Raw genomic sequence first — 22,547 nt, 5'->3', positions numbered from 1 at the left:
AGCTCGGCTGCGAGCCGCCGAGCGAGCGAGCGAGAGCGCCGGTGGCACCGGCAGGCGCTTAAGCAAACAAGGCGGCCTTTCGGAAATTAAAAACAATGCAATAAATTACCCCGCCCCCCCCCCCCCTTCTTCTTCACCCTCCTCTCCCCTTTTTCCCTCCTGCCTACCGCCGCCGCTTGGTTCCAGGCCACTGAAAGGATCATTTCTAGATTTGTGAAAATCCCTGCGAGAGGGAGTGAAAAGCAATCGGGGACTCGTAGCAATCGACTTCGATTAGCCCTCAGACCGCTCATCTGGAGCTTGATTTAAAGGGCAGCGCTTGCGCGGTATTTATAAGCCTAAATGCGGGCAGCTGCTTATGAATGTGTTTAGCTCCCTCGTTTATCTTGTACCTCCGACTTACATATTTACGAGTTATAAAAACAACGACCTGTGCCACCCGCTCGAAAGGAGACTTTAAAGCCACCGTGTTACTGCGCCGTTTACAACGCTCTGTATAAAGCTCTGGCAACAGCCAGCGATCTAATATTAGACAAGCGTTTAAAGTAGAGGGGTGGCTGCGCTTTTTTTTTTTTTTTTCTTTTTACAAAAAAAAAAAAAAAGTACCGCGGGTTATTTTCTGCAATCTCCACACGGCATCACCGCTAGTGACACGTTTTGTAAACCAGAGGAGGAAGCTGCAGCCTAAGTAGCCGCCGCTCGGATCCGCGGATTAGAGAAGTTTGACCTTTACCCGGGACGTGTGGCATTTCATTTAACCATAAAGCTAAGCACAATGCGCCAGCGAGATCGCTAAACCGATTTAAAATACATCTTGAGTCATGCGCCACAGTGCTGCGCTTCGCTTTCGGCAGCGCGCAGGCGAGCGCAAGGGGGTCGGCGGCTATTTTAAGGCTCCTGCCGCAGCCCCCCCCCCCCCCCCCGACGGCTCCCCCCCCATCACGTGTGGGCCGGCGACCGGGACTTTCTACCGTGTAAACACAGCGCTGCGGAGCCAGCCGGGGGCAGCCGGGGCCGCCGCTCCGCTCCGAGGAGCCGCCGGGGCTTCCCCCCCGTCCTTTCCCCCGACGGGGGGCACGGCCGCGGGGGGGGCCGCTGCGCAGCGCCCGACTCCGGCCCGGCGGAGATCCCCCCCCCCCCCCTTTTCATCTCCCCCCGATCCCCCGATTTTTCCTTCTCCTCCCCCGCCACGATGCTCCCGGGGGGGCTGCGAGCTGCGGGTTCCCCCCCCCCCCCCCCGCGCCGTCTGTCACGCCTTGGCCCCTGCACAGCCCCGTCGCTGCGCCGTAGCGGCAGCAGCGCTTTCCCCCTTTCCCATATGCTGCGAGGCGAATCATTGCATTGCTCTCAGCGCCGGCTGCAGCCAAAAAGGGAAGGGAGGAGGAAAAAAAAAAAAAAAGTTTTCAATTAATGATAAGCCTAGGAACTGGGGAAGGGGGCGGGGGGAGGAGGCCAATAAGGGAAAGTTAAAATGGCTGGCGAGCCTTCAAATAACCCTGCCCGGAGCCCACGGGGTGCTGCCCGCTGGGAAGCCCTGGGGAAAGCCCCCGCCGGGCTGCTGCTCCGTGGGGGCGGCCCCGGGGGCCCGGCCTGCCCCGGGAACAGGCAGCGCCAGCACCTGAAAGGCACGGGACAAACGCGGGGTGGAGGGGGTCACAGCATGCCGGGGGGGGGCGCGACAGGGGGCTGCAAAGCCCCCCGCTGCCCACACGCACCCCCGGGGGGAGGCGAGGCGGCTGGTACCCAACTTGGAGGCGTCGCCGCACCGAGGATTTCCCGGGGATCCGAGGGAAACACCGCCCCGGCGGCCCCGCACCGGCCCTCCGACACCCGGCTCCCCCCTGCCCGGTGTGGGCAAAGCCCCCCCAGCCCCGAGCGCACGCCGCGGCCCCGAGGGGACCCCGGGGGGGGGGCTCCGGTAAGGCCGGGGGTTTCCCCCCGCACCCGGCGGTTCTCCCCGGCACCGCCGCCAACAACGCTCCCGGAGGCGGCGGCGGCGGCGGCGGGGGGGGAGCCGCAAAGCGGTGGCCCCGCGGCGAGCCCCGGGGCCCCCCCGGCGAGAGCCCGGCCCCCCCTCCGTCGCCCACCCGCCGCGGCATCTCCCTACCCAGGCCGTCCGCGCCATTTTAGAGACACGCACACACTCGCACACCCTCGCACACCCGCTCGCACACACGCACGGGAGCGAGGTTTCCGCTGCCGCTGCCAGAGACAACAGGCAGCAGCCGAGCCCCGGCTGCGAAGGAGGAGCAGCGGCGGCAGCGGGGGCGCCCGGGCGGCCCCGGCTCCCCCCCCCCACCTCCTCCTCCTCCTCCTCCTCCTCCTCCTCTCCTCGCACACGCCGGGCACAAAATGCGCACTCGAGGTAATTGCAGCCCGCAGCCGCGGCCGGGGGAAGGGAGGGCGCTGCCCTGCGCGCCCCCACCCCATTAACCCGCCGCGCACTCGGCAGCCCGGGGAGCCCTCATTGTTGCCTTTATTCCGCGTGGCTTTTGCTTTTCAGGAGGGCGAGAGGAAGAAAAGAGAAGGGGAAGGGAAGAGAAAAAAAAAATAAGAAGGAAAGAAAGAAAAAGAAAAATACCACCAAGCCAGCCCCTTCCCCCGCCCGTCCCCCATTGTTCGGCCGCGGGAGGCTGGGCGAGCGCAGCGCGACGGGCTCGCCATTCACCGAGCCGTGCCGTGCCGTGCCGTGCCCCCCTTCCCCCCTCCCATCTCGGCAAACTTCGGGGCTGGGGGGGGTCCCCCCCACCCCGCCTAAAGAAGTCCGAGTGCTCCTGCGACCGAGACTTGGGCGAAAGGCTGCGCTCACTTCCGCGACCCTATCGCCGCAGAAATACCGGAGCACGGCCCCCAACGCCCCCCCAGCCGCCCCCCCGGGGCTGTGGGGCTGATTTTGGACGTGCGCCCTCGCCTTCCCTCCGGCCACCCCCTGCGCACCGAGAGCCCCGGCACGGAGCCGCCGCGGCACGCCGGGCGGGGGCGGCCCCCCCTCACCCCCCCGCATCCGTCGGGCACGTTGGGAGATATTGATCACGGACGACTTCATTTTGCATAATTGCGGCTGACAGGGCCTGTGGTTCCCTCATTTACGGAGCAACAGCTCCGAGGGGCTGATGGATGGGGAGAGCGGCTCCCCCCCCACCCCCCCCGCGGTCCCACCCCCCCGGCAGCCCCGCCGGGGAACGGCGGCTCCGCGCCTGCTGCAGCAAATGGCCGGCGCCCAGCGGAGAAAATCCTCGGCTCGGGGCGCTCCGGCTCTCCACGGAGCCGGCGGGCCGGCCTGCAGGGCTCCCCTGCTCCCCGCAGGGCTTTGTCTGCACGGCCCCTGCCGGGCCGGCTCGGGCCCCAGGTGCGCGGAGACTTGGGTGAAAAAGTGCTTGGGAAGTTGGGGCTTTTTCTCCCCTTTTTCTTTCCCCCCCTCTCTCCTCCCAACAACAAACAGCTCGGTTTCTCCTAAACAATGCATCAAAATCAGCCTCGCCCCAAAGTTTATGTCGGGCGCACGGCGCTAACGTTTCTCCTTGCCGGGAAACGTGGTGGTTTTTTGTGTGTGTGTTTTTTTTTTTTTTTTCCCCCCCGAGCACTTCTGGCGATTCCTCGGTTACGAAAGCAGCATTGCGAGCACCTCTGCAAACGTCTCGGCAACTACGTGTCCCAACCCCACATCACCTTCCGCAGCCCTTCTGAAGAGTCGCACGTCCACAGCGGGCGCAGCAAAGCAGCCCTGCTCCCAGCGCACGGCGTGCGGAAAAAAAAAAAAAAAAAAACACGCGTATTTTCCATGGGAAAAAAGGAAATGAAAGAAAAAGAATTAAAAAAAAAAAAAAAAAGGTAGAGAGCAGAAAGTTGCCCGGCAGAGCCGCGCATCCCGCTGCCGGCCCCGCGCTGCCATCGCAGAGCTCCGCACCGAAACAAAGCAGCGAGTGAACTGCGCTGCAGATGGGCGGCTATGAATTTTTGCTGCTGCTTAGAGCTTTAATTACTCGTTCTTGATCCGTGGGACTACGACACGACACCGCCAAGGTTAAAATGCCCTGAACAGCTCTGAGCAGATGTGAACGAGTTGGCAGACGCGCAAATGAGGTCTGCCTCTAAGCATGATAACAAGTGACTAATACATTGCATATCGCTGAAAGAAAATTATTTTTCTCTAATTTGCATTAGCTTTTTCTCCTTTTTTTTTTTTTTTAACGCCAGCGACATTCCCTCCTCAGAGGCAGCAGCCTAATCCTGAAAATATTACTCCGTGACTTTAAAAGATTTGGAAGGAGGCAGAGATTGCCAGTGTTTTGGCTATGCAGCCTTGTTTATCTTTCCGCCTTTGCTCCAAGGCGAAACTAGTTTCGCAAGCAGTATTCTTGCAGAAAAATGGCACATGTCATATAAAACACCAGTTTATAGGAATTGATGCTAAAATTGTTGAATGAGTGCTGGCGTACTTTCACCACTAATAGCACGGCGTAATCCATAAAGAACCAAGAGGACATTCAAGGCCAAAAGGGAAGGAAAAAGAAAAGATTGGAGAAAAATAGATAAAGGCAGCCAACCCATTGACCAAAATTACAAAAAGGGTGGGGGATCAGCATTTCCCCTTCCTCCTTGCTTTCCACCCCCAGAGAAACCTCGAGAAAAAAAAAAAATAATAGTACGCGGAGGTCACTTGCTATATAAAACGTAGCGATTCTCGTAGGTAGCAAAACTGTGTCAGGTACAAATATAGGCCGGGACCCAGTTCTCCAAGTTCCCTCGACTTTCCAGAGGCTCTTCTGAAAGGGCCGGGAGATCGCTTTGGATACAGAAGCCAACTTCGAGAACAGGCAGCGTTTCATATCCCACACCTCAAAAATAATAAATAATAATAAAAAAAACCTAACAGAGGGCTCAGATGCAGAGGCTCTGATGAGAAAATAGCCGCTCGGGTTATTTATGCAGGAGCAGCTTTCCACCGAGGAGCTGCTCCAAGGGCTCCTGCACGTCCAGGTTATCTCGGATGGCGCGGTGCGATCCCGAGGGATAACGACTCCTCCTCCACCAGCACTGCTCGAAAAGCGAACACCGACAGCCACCGCACCGGCACCGGCACCATGCCCCAGCGCAGCCAGCAGCTCCGCGCCCACCGGGGGGACCCCGGGGCCGCTTCACGCCCCTACACCCGAGAAGTCCCCGGGGGCCAGCAGCGCAAAACGCCGCCGCTGCCAGCGGGGATTTCCCGGCCGCAAAACCCGTCGGGGGCCGGGCGCGGAGCCGGCCGAGGAGCGCGGCGGCCTGCCGGCACCCTTGCGCTGTAAATCAAGCGGAGGAGCAGGAGCAGGAGCAGGAGGAGGAGGAGGAGGAAAAGGAGGAGGCGGAGGCGGCTTCTCCCCGCCGAGGAGCGGCCCGAGCGATGCCGCTCACGGCCCGGGCCGGCCCCCGTGCGCCCCGTCGGGCCCCGGGGCGGCGCCCCCGGGAGCTGCTCCGGCCGCAGCGAGAGCTTTTGTGTGCAAGTGGCGGAGAGGCGCGGGCTATTCGCGCTCCAACAGCTGTCACATTATTTGCACTAGCTGTAAACAGCCTTCACATTCCCCCCCCCCCTCCCCTCGCCACATAGTTAAATCCAGACTAACAATCCACAGTTCGAGATCAAACCAACAACAGCAGCATTGTGTCTGCCTTCATTGCTTTACCATCAACTACTGCAGCTGGTTTACTCGAAACAAGGAACACCCTCTGCCCCCCGGCCCCCGCCGCCAAACCAGCCTCTTTCGGGCGATTGTTCAGGCGGAGCCTCGCCGCCCCGGGGGGGTCCGGGGGGGCCACGCCTTGCCCCATCGACCCCATGCGGCGATACCCGGCGGGGCTCGAGAGGCGACGAGTTTGGGAAGTTTGGGGGCGGCGCTGGAGCTCCGGGAGCTGAGAGGAGCCCCCCGCAAGCGCTCGGCCCCCTGCCCGCCTCCCCCTGCCGCAGGACCCCGCGGCACCCCCGTACCTGACTCCGCAGCGCGCTGCCCACCGCGGACCCCGACGACCCCGGCCTGGGGGCATCCCAGGCGGCCCAGAGCCCCTGCACACAGCACAGCCCCCTGCCCGCTCCCTCGGAAGGGAGAGGAGGCAGGACAGACAGACAGACAGACAGACTGTCCTGGCAGCGGGCAGGGTGCTGCACGCTCTCGCCTTGTGTGTAGGTCGTGGCTGGAATTGGGGAGCAAAGCCCCTCTCCTCTTTCCCTGCGTTTATGTGTTCCTGTATCACCGACAAAGTTAGAGAGGTGGAAGTCACCGAGCGGGAGCATGGGAAAAAGAAATCAATCCGAGGAGACCTTCCCGTGCCCAGTATGACACCGAGCACTACCCAAACAGTCTATCTGTAAAGGGAAACTACGGCAGGACAAATTGCTCTAAAATGCATCTGGTGTTGCACGAACTCTTGAAGATACCACAGGAGGGCACCTAGACTTCCACGGTGTGCTTGCACACAACAAGTTTTGGAAAGGAGCAGATGTGGTTGGAAGGACGCCTCCATCTCAGCCCGCCTTGCCAAAGGGCAGCACTCTCCCTCCCCAGGCAGGGAGCTTCGCGCCTCCGCGACACGTCTCCAAGCAACTTCTGAATCGGATTCACCGACAAATGATGCCAGCGCCTACTCACAGGTCAGTATCATCGACTATTCATTGCCTATACGTAGCTGGAAATCTGCTGGCCTGGTAAAAACCACCGCTAACAAAACAATGTCAGCAAAGGCTGCAACACACTCTGGTGAGAGACGGGCGATTCGTGCCTACCGAGGCTCTTTCAGCACAAAGGCTTTTAGAGGAAGAAGAGAGCGAGAGAGGGAGAAGGGGGAAAGAAAAAAAGGAGGGAGGGCTCTCGTGTTTCAGGGCTGCTGTCCCCTGGGAACCAAGAACCAAGTGTAGCTTCAATCAAATGCTGACTTCTCCTCCGGGAGCTCAGTCGGAAACCTGATCTCACTAGCTCATGCCTGCCTCCATGCATATAGGCTGGGTTTTCTTTCATACCAGCAATTTGTATAAAGAGGAGAGCCAATACAGTTTATTGCGAACGAGATCTCACAGTAACGGATCGGGAGAGAGAGATTTCTGCAGCTAAAATAAGACAACCTTCAGCCGCCTGCTCAGGGCAGGCCGCGCCGCAGCCTCCCGCAGCGCCCCACGCACGGCTCTGCCGTGGGCGCCCCTGGCGCAGCGCGGCACGGCTCAGCCTCCCACGCATCTCCCCGAGCCCTGCCTGCATCCTCCCCAGCTGGCAGCAGCCGCCCTGGGTTGGGTTTTTGTGCAACGCCAAGTTACACTTCCATTAAAACGTTCACCCCAGGAGATCACTTCCTGCTCGCAAGAATTGTTCCGGCTTCTCCCGCCGCTTGCGACTTTAGCCCGAGCCTTTTCCCTCCTCGCCCAGCGCTGCGGGGAGACCCTGGAGAGCACCCACCCTGCCCACGGGCAGGGAGATGCCCTGGTGCTGCAGGGCATGGCACGGCACGGCACGGCGCAGGAGGTCTGCGCGGGTAAGGCAGGCGAGTCCTCCTGGCAGAGCTCGGCGTAACTTTGCTGCTTAATTCTGCACGGGGCTCTGCTAATCCACTTTGTGCTTGCCTACTGTAACGGGAGGGAAGGAAAACACCGAGCAGGGAGCGCAAATGGGCCGGAGCAAGGTGAGACAGGGGGACGGTGGTCTGTGGGAAGGGCTTCCTAAACGCACGGCCCAGCCTCTGCTGCTGTGGGCAAGCTGGAGAGGCTTAGACACAACCCAGGACGCTGGAGTGTGGGAGCAAAGGGGATTGCCCAGGGATCAGGGATCCCTGTAGGATCTCTCCATAGCCCGGAGCTTTCACGTGGAGAAAGTTTGGCTCAAGGAAGGAATTTACACTCGGAGAAGAGGAGCTCTGCCCATCCCTTCTCGCGCCATTAGCGAGTTTTCTGAGAATTTCAAGGAGAGCTGAGAATACGCCCCCCAGCTTTGATTTCACTCCTCCGCCCCTACCCGCAACCACGCACAAACACCAGACCCGAGCTGCAGCTCCAGGCAAAGCTCCCCCAGCCCCTGCAGCAGCCCCCGGCCCCAGGTGGGCAGCGCGGGGGATGCCCCGCAGCCGGAGGGCAGCGGGTGAGGGACAGGCAGCCCCAGGGCACCCGGCCCACGCAAACACAAGGACAGCCACCGGCTGTCCCGGGCACGGGGCCCGCTGCCCGCACAAGTACGGGCGTACTTCTCTCTGCTATCAGCCGTGCCAAGCGCCAGCTACGCCGATACTCCCGCGGAGGAGGAGATTTGACTTTTCTATCTGAGGATGCAGGCCCGAATGTGTTGTAATATGCAAATAGCGAAAGACGTGCGAGGCCCCTAGGTGAGGTATTCCCGAGCGCTGAACGAGCACCTGGGGTGAGAGCTAGCGCTCCTCCGGGTAAAACAGAAAAGAGAAGCCCACCCTTGGGGGTAACACACCAGCTGCTGGAGCCAGCACCCCACAACACACCGCAGGCCGTCCGGAGGAGCTCGGGGACCGACCACACTGCAGAGACGCAGCTCCCAGCCGTGGGAGAGCGGCGGAAAGCAGAGCACATCTCGCTCCAAGCCGTCTCGCCCCTCCTCGCCAAGGAGCACGCCGAGCACAATGCCAGGCTTTCCCGGTGCAGGCTCCGCCGCGCCGCGCAGCCCCGAGCCTCCCCCCCCCTCTCCCCAGCGGTCTATTGAGCACACTCGCCTCTTTATACTGCCGATTCCCAGTGTGGCTGGTGGATTCTGTGCTTTCCACTTTAATTGTCTTATCCAAATAAAGCTTTGTTTTCCTTAGCACGACAATCCCAACATTCAGCCCAAGGTTTTCATTGGACAGAGGAGATATTTTATTCTCCGATTGTTTAGAGAGTCAGGGCTTACACGGAGCAGCCCTGGCTTGTGTGCCTCCGCTCACAATGGGGTCTTTGCAGCCCTGTTCTGGGCCGCGTAGGTTCATTTTCCACCACGATCAGGACCGCGATCATTTTTTCTCTGAATTTCATAGCTCTCCAACTCTACCCTAGACTTTAACAAGTCTTTTAGTTTGCACCTAGACAATAAATTTAGTTTAATTTAGCTTCCGGTCTTTAATTTTAGCAGGTCTTCTTTTTGCATGCAAATCAATATGGCAATTACCATCTAAAAGCTCGCCCAGCCCCAGGTCAATGTAAATTGATCATTGTCCGCCTTCTACAAAATAACACCGGGAGTCTGTGGTGCATAATGAGATTATACTGGAAACTGTCTTTCAGATCACAAATTATATTTCATGCTGTCAGGATCTTCTCCGAGCGGACTTCCTCGCATCTCTAATCGCACGGCACCAAAGCTGTTAGCTCACAAGGTGGGACTGGGCTGCGAGGAGCGCTTGTGCGCCGAGGGTGAGAGTCCCAAACAATTCAGGCAATGCCTGACAAAAACCTACGGGAAGGTGCGTTTGCTCACTAACTTTTCCAGTGGTGGAAGAGAAGAGGGTAAAAAAAATCCCCTCGCTGCCAAGAACTGCTGTCCAGCAAACAAGGAAAAATGAATTCCCTGCTGGAAAGCAGCAGAACTTTCCTAAATCTGCGTTCGCCGTGAGCGCTTGGCCTCCTCCTTTCCATCCCCACCTCGCCTGCTCATCGGTTCAAAGGAGCGCCGCCGGCAGCGGAGGATCCCTTGGGAAACACGCGCTGCCCCGGGAGAGACGGCCCCGTGCTGCACGGCTCGGCCCGAGCAGGTGGGAGGGAAAAGGTCGCCCCGGAGCAGCAGTCGCCGTGAGCCCGTTCCGCCAAAGGACACGGGGATTAACCAGAGCCAGGGCTGCTCACGGCCACGGGAACTCCCCCTGCCTGCAGCCGAGGCCTCCGCGCTGGCTCCTGCACGCACCCAGGCGCGCACACAGCCGGCTCCGGGAGAGCTGCTCCGGGAGGCCGATGGGGCCAGGCTGGCTCCGTGTGAGCCCACTCGGCTCTCTCCACGTTACTGCAAAAACAGGAGCTGGGGGAGCAGGCCTGCGCCGGCCATCCATTATTTCTCAAGCCACGCCGGTCTGAGGAGGAAGTATTAAACTCGGCCTCACGCCGCTCTCTCTGAGCCCGCACTAAAACGTGATCTACTGCGGTGCGCGGGGGAAAGATAGCGCATGGTGTATCACCTGCACGGCAGGAGCACGCCGCAGAGTCCCAGGCAAAAGCCCCACACCTCTGCCAATGCTCACAAACCCACAGCCCGCTTCTCCTCCACGCCAACACCACCCAGAGCCGCGTCTACACCAGGCGCAACGTGGCTGCCACCCGAGCTGGAGCGGGCCTTTCTCCTGCCGTTGCAGGGGCCACTCGATGGTCAGAGCCGAGGGACCTTTCAAACGACTGCCACAGCTTGCCAAGACTACTTAGGCATGTGCAGCACTCATTATTTTGGGCCACGGTGGCCTCAGTCCCCTCTCCCCGCAAACGAAGACCCAAAAGCACGTCGACAACTTTGTGTGGTCCACAAAGTTTGCTTGCGCGGGCTGCACAGGGTGCCCCGAAGCTCAGTTGCCCCAAAGCTTTGGCACCCCTCTAACGGGACCAGCCTTGGCTTCTTTATGCTCATACGGCCTTAGAAAAAGTGAACTATTGTGGGGTGGGGGAAGAGGAGGGCGAAGGGACGGCAGTTTCCAGCTGCCTGAGAAGCCACAGCTCTGGGCACGTCCTGGTAAAGGCAGACACAGTGCGTGACACGGAGCCTGGGCTGTCCACCCGCGCAGGAATAAAGCCAAGACACCAGTATTGTTTCGAGCCCCAGCCCATATTTGGGCATACGGTTCACACATTCTAAATATTGCTTTACATATTAGAATGGAGACATTCGCCAATGTGGCTCAGAATGCACTCAAAGGCAAGAAGTCACTGCTGCTCGCTCTCAGATTACTAGCCTGGTCTTCCAGGTCTTTTTTCTTTTTTTTTTTTTTTTTTTGGGGGGGGGGGGTAGGAAGGGAAGCCCCGCTGAGTCTGTTTGTACTGGTCTCTATTAGATATGCAACAAATCTGCCATTTCCGGCGTTGCCTCTATCTAATTAGAGATGTATTTAGATGTGACGTGTAAATAAGCGCTGAGCTGCCTGCTGCCCTGGCTCCGCGGACTGCTCGGGAGCATTTCCAATAAGGCTGTAGCGCCCGGAACCGGGGCTCAGACAAAGAGGAATGGGAATGGTCTGCGCTGCAGGCGAATCCAACAAAACCAGCTTTTATCTATCGCTCTAAAGCCTTAACTGCTTTTAATCTGTACCGCCCAGGCTTGCACGGCACGATCGCATCTCATCCACCGAGAATGTCTCAGTACAAAAGGAAACACGCACACGCAGTGCAAATAACCCCAAACCTACGCCAGCCGCCACGCCAACCCCGCTCGCAGCCTGCCCTCCCGCTCCGCGAGGTGTGCCCGCCGTCCAGCCCACTGGGCTGCCAAAAACACGCCGAGGTCAGCGTGCCTGGCTGCTGCGCACGCAGGACACGAGGCCAGGGCTGCCCAGAGAAAAGAAAACCCACTGACCCTGCACGCACGGCCCCGGGTGGCCACGGGCTCAACGCTGCGAGGGGAGAAGTTGACGGAGCTGCAGGCGGTGGCGTGAACTCGCTCTCCCTGCAGGGCTGGGATCCCCCACTCCGGGGCTTCCACTGTGGCCCATGGGGGCACGGCCAGGCCAGGGGAGGGCCGGGGATCACCCCCCGGCCAAGGCTCGCCCACACGCTGCCCTAGTGGCTGTGGTGGCTTGGCCAGTCCTGTGGCTGGCCGCCCCCGGCTCCGAGTGCGCCCCGGAGTTTCCAAAGAGGAAACTCCTGGGAACGAAATAATCCGGCGCTCGCCTCGTGAATTCTTTTCCTGTTGTGGGAAACCGCTCTCAAAAAGCAACTGGATGGAAGGGGCAGCGCTGGGGTGCGCTGCCTGTGCGCCCCCCCAGCTCCAGCAGCATCCCTGCCACCGCTGCGCCCCGCTCCTTCCAGGCTGGGGCTGGCGGCTGCGATCCCCTCTCAGCTTTAAGGGTTAACAGCCACCGCCACCAAACAAAAAAAAAGGGAAAAAAAAAAAAAGAAAAAAATATCGCGGTGACCTTTTCCTCTCTGACTCCCCCACTCTCCCTTTCAGGCTCCGGTTCCTGAGCTCGCAGGGAGCCTGAGCGGCTGTCTAGACCGATCTATCACAGGCGGACAAACAATACCAGGAGAAGCCCCTGCCCGGTCCCTCAGCCTCCGCCACTCACCTTAGAAATGGCGAAGAACAGAAAAGTGACCGCGCTACAATCCTCCCCGGTATATTTATAGCCTTCCACACAGCCCACCTTCATGCCTGACAAATGAGATTTTGTCTGCTCTCTCAGCGTACGCTCCAATAAACACACGCACACTTTTTTTCTCCCCCCCTTTTTTTTTTTTTTTTTTTTGGTGCCTGTTTGTTTTTGGTAACATTCCCGGGCTCGTCCCTCCGACCTCGGGGCGGGCGAGGGCCCCCCACGCCCAGGCGGGGAGGCAGGTTTGCCAGCCGGCCAGCGAGGGGCTGGGGGGGCCACACGGAAGGAGCAAGCCGGATCCGGCCGCGCGTCCACACAGAAACCAACCTGGAAACTTGAACGTGTGTCCCCCCCTCGGTCCCCCCGCTCACCCCGAGTGCTCCCTGCCAGCCCTCCGGGTTGCGTACGGAAGAGGTACGGCGGCGCGAGGAGCCGGAGGTCCAACGCTGCAAAAGGCTGGGGAATAACTAATGAGCTGTGCAGCCCATTGATCCAGTGCATACTTCCTAATTAACTCTGAGTCACCTATTTGTGACAGCAATTCAAAGAACTGCACCAGGGATAAACTGCAACCCCGGCGTGCGAAGGCAACGGGGGGGGGGAGAGGCGGGGAGGTTGGGGGGGGTGGGGGGGGGAGGAATTTGCTCCTAATCCTCCTAAAAGCAATTAGGGTGAGCGCTGCGCTGTCTACCTCTCGGAGGGGGAAAAAAAAATTAAAAAAAAAAAGAAGAGGGGAAAAAAAAAAAAAAAACACGCAGCAGCTTCGGCAGGAGAAGCGAAAGGAAATGAATCGGTGTGTTGCAAGCGCGGCGGCACCGGGCTCCAGACAGCCCTGCGAGCGTCTCGGGGACGGCAGGAGGCGAGAGCGGCGGCGGGGAGGAAGCGGTGCGCCGGGCTGCGCGGGCAGCAGCGCGCATCTTGCGCGCCTTTTGCGCGGCGCCGAGCGGGCGGCGCTGGCGGCGCGACCCGGGCACCGGCGGGAGCTGCCCCCCCGGGGCCGGGATCCCCGCACCTCGGCCCCCGCCATCCCCAGCTTTGTTCCCGGCCCCGGGTGGTATTAAAAAAAAAAAAAAAAAAAAAAAAAGTTAATAGAAACCTTTGGAAAATCCGGGCTTTGCTGCGAGGCTACGTGGTGCGGGCTGGACTCCCCCCGCTCCCCCCCCCCCGCTTTTTTAATACAAACACGAATACAAAAGCTGCAGGCTCCAAAGAGCAGATGAAAGCAATGAACGGAGTTTCTGGAAAAGATTCATTAGTGGGAATTAATGCTGCGAGGAGCTCCGAGGCGATACCATTAAAGCCAGTGCCCGCACTTTGTCAGTTTTACACCGCTCGCTACGGCCGGGGCTTTTTTTTTTCCTGTCGGGGGCGAGGGGGAGGTGCTCTCCGCCCCCCCCCACCTCCTCGATCAGTGAACCCGGGATCCGACAGACATCGCGGAAACGAGAGAGGGAGGCAAGCGAAGAAAAAAACACACGCGCACACACACACACACACACACACACACACACCAAGAAAGAAAGAGGAACGTGAACGCTCCGCAGCCCTCGCCCCCGGACTCGCTCCGCGAACATCAAATGCGTGCCTCATATGCTGCGCAGAGCCGCCCCGCTTGGCCCCGGCTTCACAAAGCAGCCTCCGCCGCTGCCTCCCCGCCCGGCCGGCCCCCTCCGACCGGCCCTTTGATGGCGAGCCCCGAGCCTCCCTCCGGCTCGCTCCCCAACTCCCAGCTCCGTTTTTAAGGCCGACTGAACTTCCGTCTCACGCCGGACCTCACGCCAGGACGGCTCCGCGCACGGGAAAGCCCCGGGCCGCCCTGCCCCACGTGCGCCGCGCCGCCCGCCCCGCCGGGGAGGAGGAGGAGGAGGAGGAGGAGGAGGAGGAGGAGGAAGGGGGCAGCGGAGCCCCGGGCTCCCCCGGCGCGGGCACGGAACCGCTGCGGGCTCCCCGTGCCCTCACCTGGCCGCCCCGGGGCGCGCAGCCTCCCGGTGCCGAGCGGGGACCCCCCTCCTCCCGTCCCGGCGCCCCGCTCCTCGCCCCGGCCGCTGCCTCAGCGCCTTCCCGAGCGCCGTCTTCCCCCCACACACCACTTCTCTCACCCCCCCACGGGTTCTCCGGAGCGGACACCGCCACCCGCGGCTCCCCGAGCAGGCATCTCCGCCAGCAACTGCCTCCAAACTTCCCCTCCGCCGACCGCAGCCCCGGAGGCGCACCGGGAGAGGCGGCGTGTGCCCGTGTCCCCCCAGCCCGTCCTCCCGCGGAGCCCCCCGCCCCGAGCCGCAACTTTGGACCGCGTCCCCGTCGGGGGAAGGGGTGGGGGGGGGGACCGAAGGGAGCCCCGTCGGGCCCCCCGAGGGCTGCGGGGCGCGGAGCGGAGCACTGACCTTCCTGCCGCGCCGTGCGCCCTCCGCGCCGTGAGTCCCGCCGGCGCCGGCGCCTCGCCCCGCTGCTCTCCCCGGAAGGGCAGCCCCGTCGGGGGGCGGGCGTGGGGGTGCGAGGGGGGGGGGTTTGGAGAAAAGTTTCCTGACCCCCCTCCCCCTTCTCCGTGGGTGCGTGCGCCGCGGCTTGCCCCGCTGCGGGCGGGCGGGGAGCTGCAGGGCGCGGGGGGCAGGAGCGCGGCCGCCGCCTGCGCCGACGGGGCAGGTGCCCGCGGGAACGGCTTCGCTTCTCGGCTCCGCTCGGCTCGGCTCAGCGGCGGGAGCGGGAGCAGCAGCAGCCCGCGATGCTCATTCCGGCTGCCGGCTCTGGTTTGGCAGCGCCATGTTGCTGGCTTGCTCCGGGCGAAGTTCCTGTGCTGGCGAGCGCGGCGCTCCCCACATCTCGCCCGCGCCGCCGTCTCCCGTGCCCTGGCCGCCGCGGCTTTGTGTGTGTGTGGCTGGGGATTTAATTCTCCTCCTCCTCTTCTCCTCCTCTCTCTCTCTCTCTCTCTCTCTCTCTCTTTTTTTTTTTTTCTTCCTCTCCCCCCCCTCCCCTCTTTAGTCCGCCGGGAAAGCCGCTCTTCCTCACCTTGCCGCTGGGAGACCGGGCTCCGTCTGCTGCACGCTGCGCTCCCCTCGCATCCCCCCTCCCTCTCTCCCTCCTCCTCCTCCTCCTCCTCCTCCTCCAGCCACCGCCTCCCCTCCCTTCCCCTCCCCCCGGGCAGGCGCTGCACCGAGGGAGCCGCCGCCAGCAGCAGCAGCAGCAGCAGCAGCAGCAGCAGCGCCGCCACCGCTTTTTCCCTCTGCAAGTTTCCCCCTCCCCGGGCTGCGTTTCCCTGCCCAGGCAGGGCTCGCCCCGCCGCTCCCCCCCCTCGCCCTGACTAATTGATTTGCCCCCCCCCGCCGCGCCGCCGCCGGCCCCTCGCCTTGCCCTGCCCTGCCCTGCGCGCCCCCCCCGGCTGGCACAGCTCCGCCGCTGCCAGGCTGCGGCGCCCCGGGGGGACCCCTTGGCGCTCCCCGGCCGGCGGGGGAGAGGAAAGCCGGCCCCCCCCCGGTTCCCCCCCCCCCCGCCCCGCCGATACTCCCCTCGCTCGCTACCCAGAAGGCCAGTGGAGAACCGCAATTACCATAAAGCTCCGCTCACTCCGCTCCGCCAAGCTGTCAAAACCCCGGCGGCGGCGGCGGCGGCGCTGCCAGACGGCGCTGCGAGGCTCCGCGCCCGGCCCCGCCGCGATGCCGCCCCCCACGGGACGCCCCCGGCCCCTCCGCCACCCGCCCCTTGGAGACCCCCCCGACCCCCAGCCGGGGCTCCCCGTCCCCGGACCCTCCGGCTCGGGGTCCCCCCGCGGCGCAGGGGCATCCCCGCCGCCCCCCGCCCCCCGCCCCCTCTCTCTCACGACCCCCCCCCGCCCTATAAAGGGGTGCCCCCCTCCCAGCACCCCAACTTCGCACGGCTCGGCCGCGCTGCTGTGCGCGCCTGCCCCCGGCCCCTTCTCCCGGCTCTAAAATCGGGATGGAAAAAGACGCTCGTTTGTCAACGTCTGCATTGCGCGGGGCGGGGGGGGCCGGGGGGGGACCTTATTAAAGGCTGTCGCCTGATCCGGCTTCGGGAGCCCGTAAGGCGCTTTCCGCAGCGTGTGAACGGGGTGGCCGCCGCGGCGGCTCAAGCGCAATTCCCCTCCGCTGCCGTTTCTCCGGCCGCTTTAAGATTTCTGCCCGGGTTCAGGAGCCCTTTAATCTCCGGGTTGGTAGTTATCGGCTGCATCTATTTACTTTGGCACGGCAACTTTTGGCTCGCCGTGCTCGCCTCGTAAATTTCACGTCCGTAACGCCCGGCTCCGGTCCCGCGGTGACCGCGGCGCGGAGGCTCCCGTGGTCCCCGGGGCGGGGGGGGGGGGGGGAGAACCGGGGGGAGCCCCGGGGCGGCCCCGCACCGCCCGGCCGGGGGAGCGGAGATCCCGAGCAGCTGGCGCTTAGCGCGGACACTGCGCCCCGGGGGGGATTTTTAATCGCGCCCCTGCGAGAAAAAGGCTCCCGGGAGCGCAGCGAGGCAGCACGGCGGGCAGGGAGCGCGCAGCTCGCGCTCTGCCTGCTCGGCTCTGAGGATGGCAGAGCAGGAGTTCCCGAAAGTTGTCCGTGGCCAAGTGCTCCCTCCTCCTCTCCGCCAAAAAAAAAAAAAAAAAAAAAAAAAAGGATGGAGAATCTCAGCCACGTCAGGAAAATCGCCAGGGTCGCCAGCTGCCCGGGGTGGGGGGGGGGCGGGGGTGCACGGAGCGCGCACAGCCCGGTCACGGCTGGCATTTCGCGAAACTGGCTTTGGGGTTTTCGCTACGTATCTCAGAAGAAGTCGCCCGTCTCGAAGCAGAAGTGAAAGATCCACCGGCTGAAACCCGAAACTCCGCGCCGCTCGCCTTCCTCGCCCGGCAGTGGCCGGCCCGGGCCGGGGGGCGGTGGGCGCACGACCCCCGGGGGGCTGCGGGCGAGGCCGAGCAGCGGCCGCCGGGTTTGCTGCCGGGGCGGCGGGCCACGCACGTGAAAAAAGGCAGCCACACGTTTTTTTAATCTCCGATAACAAGCAGAAGGACACCTGGCCTATTACGCTGTAAAGCTATTTTTTATAAAGACGTTTTAGGGCTAGACATTAAAAGTTATTAGACTGAACACACGTGAGTTACAGACACACAGCTGGAGGAAAGGCCTCTGCTTTTTTTTTTTTTTTTTTTTTTTATTCCCTTTCCTGGGGAAAACCTCGTTAAAATCGCTCCTTTCGGTAGGAAAGCAGAACTATCGCGGCTCTCGGCGAGGTGGCCGCAGCCGCGGCTTCCCGGCTGCGCTGGCTCCCGGCTTTGTCTGTCCCCGCGGGGCTGGCTCCGCGGTGCCATCGGCCCCCACTTGCATCACAAAAGTCGCCCGCTTCCCTTCCCCCGGGCGGCAAAGTCCAGATCACATGCGCCTGCCTACGGCGTGGGCTTGGGTGGTTTTCTTCTGTGGTTTTTTGCTTTTTGTTTGTTTGTCGTATTAATTTGTGTGTGTTTTTTTTTTCCTTTAACCGGTGATTTCATGTTATCTCACAGAAAACTCGCTCCACTTTTTTTTTTTTTTTTTTTAATTTTTAACCGTAGTCAAACTTTTCTTTCTTTGTGCACGCCGTTTCCTCCGCGGCGGGGAGGAACAGAACCGCGCTTGTTCGCCTCTGTGCCTTTTTTGTTCCCCGGGTCCCCGAGCTTTGCGGCGGGGAGGCCGCCCAACACATTGGGGCTTCAGTTCGCTCCTCCCGCGGCCTGGCTCGGCCCGGCTGTGAGCACGGCCGTGCTAAGCCGGGAAAACAGAGCTCGCTGCCGCCTGCACAGCGCCGGGCCCTGCCCTCCCGCACGCCCCGGGGGGAGCTGACCCCCGGGTCAGGCCGCTGCGCGCTGCTCTCGGCCCGGAGCCGGGGGGGCTTCCACGCACAGCTGCTCGGGGCTCCGCGCTGCTCCTGCTGCTGCTATTGCTGCTGCTGCTAATACTGCTGCTATTGCTGCTGCTAATGCTGCTGCTGCTGCGGAGCCGGGCGAGGATGCGCTCGCACGAACGGCTGCTCCGATAATGCTAAGCACTTAACCTCCTCGTAAAGACAAATCCATTGTTAATGGCAGAATGGACTTCTCGCAGGAGGCTTCCAAATGGGACGGCTTTACTCCGGCTCTCATTTACCTCCAGCGAGGCCTCTAATGGGAAGCCCCCCCTCCTCCCCTCCCCACGCCCCCGGCCAGCACGCCTCGGCTCCCAGCAGCTCCACACTGCCTTCCGCATGCCCCAAAAGTTGGGGGTCGGGACCCCCGAGCCGAGAGGCCAGGCCTCGGCCCCCTCCGGGCCTCCCTCCCCTGCCGGGAACACGGCGAGCGGAGAGCCCGGGTCTCCTGGGCTCGGGGAACGAGGGAGAGGGGAGCCGGGTGCTGCGAAGGTAAAATGAATTAATGCGAGCGAGGTGCTCCGACAGCCTGGTGATGAGTGCTAGGAAAAGCCTATAAATAACAGATCACTGTCCTAAGCTCTGAATTGCCCTGCTTGAGTGTGTCTTAAATCAGACCTTTATCATTGCTTATTGTAAGGCTGTTTTTAATGGAAGTGTAGAAATCTGAATAACAAAACAAGACAAGCCTCAATTGGCGTTATACGGGGTCTGCGGCGCTTTCAGACCTGACACGGTGCCAGCATATTGTTACACCGCCATGCGAACTCCCCGCGCAATCAAGGGGGTTTTGCATAGCACAAGTACTATAATTTTAGTTCGCAGTTCAGGGCTACTCCGTTGACAGGAGATCCATTATTTCCACCCCCCCCCCCCTTCCCCTCTCCCCAGAAGAGCCCGAGAACGCGTTCGGTTCACGGACCGAGCGCCGCGCTCTCTCTCGTACAAAGGAGAATGACAAATCTCCCCGCTTGGCTTTGCTTTGCTCCGCACCCTTCCCCCGCTCCACAAAAGAGCCGCGATGCCCGCGATCCCGCGGCCCTGCTCTCTCTCCGCTCGGCAGAGGCAACCCACCGTGGACCGACGGACACACCGACGGACACACCGACGGACACACCGACGCTCCTCGGGCAGCCTCTGGCTGCCGGGGCCCGGGCAGAGCTCGGCGGGGGTCGCGCAGCCCCCGGCCCCCCGGGCTGGGGAAGGGGCAGCAGGGCTGCGGGAGGGCAGGAGGAGAGCGGCGCGGGGTGTCCCCAGCTCTCCCGCTTGCAGACCTCGGCCATTTTGTCTGCTCGCGGTGTCCCCACGTCCCCCCCCCGCGGGCACCGGGATGCTGCGGGGGGCAGCGGGCGGGGGACAAACAAAACCCCGTCCCCGGGCGGGGAGCAGCGCGGGCGAGGTGTAGCCGTCGCCTCCCGGCCACACGCTGCGCCCCCGGCCCCGGCGGGGTGCCCGAGGCTGGCGTCGGGTCCCCGGGCTCCGGCTGCGCCCCCGGCACCGGCTCGGCGGCCACCGCGCTCCGGAGTTTCTGTATCATCCGTCGGCCGGGGGAAGCGCCATGGTTTGAAGGTGTGTTTGTGCAGACTGCAGCTTGTATGTTAATAATTGGATACAGTCGATGAATCACCTCCGTCCTCCTTCTGGTTTTGTTTTTGTGTTGTGTTTTGTTTCAGAGGGGGTGGGGAGAGAAAGCGAGGAGACGGTGCCGTGCCTCAGCCCTGAATACCAATTCCGCGGCCGGGTTCACAAACACTGGGGTTATTCACTCCGCCCCAGAGGTGACAGCGGGCTCCGGGCCGCCGGGGGCCTCCGCCGCGCTGCGGAGCGGGATCGGCTCCCGGCTGGGAGCCCGCAGCGGCGGGTGGCTCGCCGGGGTGCCTGCACGCGAAACGAGAGCCTGCAACATCAAAGCGGCAGCGGAGCGGGGGCAGGGAGGGGCTCTCGGGGTGTACACGTGTGTACTTTTCCAGAGAAAGCCCCTAATTTTTCAAGTCGGATCCTTCACTCAATTTATTTTTTCTTTTTTTTTTTTTTTTTTTTTTCCGCTCGCATGGCAGACACGCGGAGAGATTCTTTAGTCCTGTACTTAACACTTCACAGTGTTTTTAGCAATTAAGGCGAGAGGGGGGTGGGTACAAAGATAAGCCACTTTTGCGCCCTGCAAGTGTGAAAGATAAGATAACAGTAAGCTGGGGCAAAACGTCTGCTTGCAGCCTCCCCCCAGCGATTCTGATCGGTCACCTCTTATCGCAGAAAATGTTCATTTCGAAAGCGGCTTCGAAAAAACAAGGGAAAAGAAAAGTATTTTCCGCTTAGAAATGCCATTTAAAGCCTCGTCCTCGCTCCGGCTCCCCGCGTCCTCCCCCCGCCGTGTGCCTGCGCCCGTCGCGGCGCGCCTCTCGCACCCCGGCGCGGCTCGGGGAAGCCGAATCGCGCAGGTAAGAGGGGAGCGAAACCCTCCGGGCCCGCCTGCCCCTTGGCCCCCCCAAACCCCCCCGAGGGGGCTCGGCCCCGGCCGCCTCGCTGCTTCTCCCCCCGGCCTGCGCCAGCCGCGCTGCAGGATCCCCTGCCGGCGGCGGAGCTCGGCGCCGCCTCGCCCCTGGCTTCCTCCCCCCGCGCCCCCCCGGCCGCTTCCGACCCCGCGGCCCGGCAGGCACACACCGGGCACGCCGCCCGGCCCCCGCCCTGGCCTCCGCCGCCGCTGCCCGCGGATGCAGGCAGGATGCGGCCGCCGCTCCTCCCCGCCCGCCGGGCAGCGCCCACGCCGGGGCCGGGGCCACACGCCGCCTTGTGTCCCCCCCCAACCCGGGGAGCGGAGTTTCCCCCCGGGCGGCCTCGCTCCGCCGCCGCCGGCCGAGAGCCCGGGGGAAAAAGGCCGGGCGACACCGCCCCGAGGGCGAGGCGCCACCGCGCTGCCCTCGGAAGCCGTGCGGGGCGTGTGCGGGGCGCTGCTCGTGCCCGCCCCTGGCCCCGACGGAGCCACCGCAGCGGCCCCCGAGCAGCCCCGACGTGCAGCCGGCCGGGGGGGGGCTTCCCCGGGCTCGCCGCAGCAGCCGTCTCCTCCCGCCGCCCTTCTCAGAAACACCTCGGTGCCGCGTTCTCGGAGTGAGTGGGTCAGCAGCTGATGACAGGGAAAAAAAAAAAAAAAAAAAGAGAGCGAGCGAAAAGAAGAAGAAGAAAAAAAAAAAACACCCTCCCAAAGCCTAGCCTGGCGCGATTACTCATCCCCAGAGTTCCCCTAAGTCAGAGAAACTTGGCCAAGTCCCAAGGCCGAGCCGTTAGCACGGTCTGAGGCTCCCCGGGCACCTTCCGCCGCGGGCACGGGGCCGCGGGGCTCGGCGGGGGGCTTGGGGCCGGGGTCGGGGCCGGGGTCGGGGCCGGGGCCGGGGCCGGGGCCGGCGGGGAGCGCGCGTCCCCCCAGCGCCGGGCGCTCCCGGAGCTCGCTCGCGTTATTGTGGAGCGTTTTTATCTTCACAGTCACATCGGCAGCTAACGAAGCTCGGCGGCTGCAGCCCACACGACTTTGGTTCCCTGCATTTATCCTTCAATAAAAGCCGATTCCTTTATTAGAAACAGGAGACGTGTCTCCTACCGCCCCTATCAAATCCCAACTGGCGAGGCGCAGCCGACACCTCCCCCTCAGCCCCCCCCTGCCCGAGAGGGGCAGGCGGCACCACCCCACGGCCTACATCCCCCCTTCTACCCCCCCGGACCCCCCACCGAGCGCATCCCGCTCCCCCCGCCGACCCCCCCCCGGGGCCGGGGGCAGCCCGAGCCCCCTCCCCGAGCCCCCCCCGGGCCGGAGCAGCAGAGCCCCGGCGGCCCCTCGCTGCTGTGCGCCCCCCGCGCAACCAGCCCGCTCCGGCACGGCACGGCACGGCACGGCACGGGCAGCCGCCTCCCCCCCCCCCCGCTCCACTCCTTTACCCCCCCGCTCCGCCAAATCAATCGCCCCCACCAGGCGCACCCACACGACTTTCGTTCCCCTGCATTTATCGTTCAATAAAAGTCGTTTCCTTTATTAGAAACAGAGGAGACGCTTCTCCCACCGCCCTCACCTCGTGCCCCCTCCGCGGGCGCAGCCGGCGGCCCCCCCTTCCGTGTCCCCCGTCCCCCCCCCGTCCCCCCTGCGCCGAGCGCAGCCCTCCCCGGCCCCCCCCCCCCCCCCCGCTCCCGCCGCCCCCTAAAAATAATAACAATAACAGTAATAATAATAACAATAATAACAGCCGCCGGCCCCGGCAGCCGCGGCAGCCAGCCCCCCCATCCCCCTCCTGCGAGCCCAGCCGCCCCCTCCCCTTCCCTCTCAAATCCCCCAGCTCTCGGCGCAGCCAGCCCCCCCGCCCCCCCCGCCTTTCCCCAGGCGCAGCCAACGACCCAGCAAATCCCCTCGCCCGGCTCGGCACGGCCCCCGCCCGCCCCACGGCCCCCCCCCCCCA

At 62.8% G+C, this 22,547-nt stretch overlaps 1 protein-coding gene across 1 annotated transcript in view; it reads right to left on the bottom strand.

The window, feature by feature from the left end:
* Nucleotides 1-2,206, bottom strand: part of BCOR (BCL6 corepressor) — a 39,544-nt gene extending 37,338 nt beyond the window's left edge. Inside the window, 1 exon segment of the mRNA XM_040530560.1 lies at nucleotides 2,108-2,206. The gene's annotated coding sequence lies outside the window, so the exon portion shown is untranslated.
* Between the last annotated feature and the right edge of the window lie 20,341 nt (nucleotides 2,207-22,547).

The sequence above is a fragment of the Cygnus olor genome, chromosome 1, assembly GCF_009769625.2.
Source record: "Cygnus olor isolate bCygOlo1 chromosome 1, bCygOlo1.pri.v2, whole genome shotgun sequence".
Classification (NCBI taxonomy): Eukaryota; Metazoa; Chordata; class Aves; order Anseriformes; family Anatidae; genus Cygnus; species Cygnus olor.
This window is presented reverse-complemented; position numbering and strand designations above follow the sequence as displayed.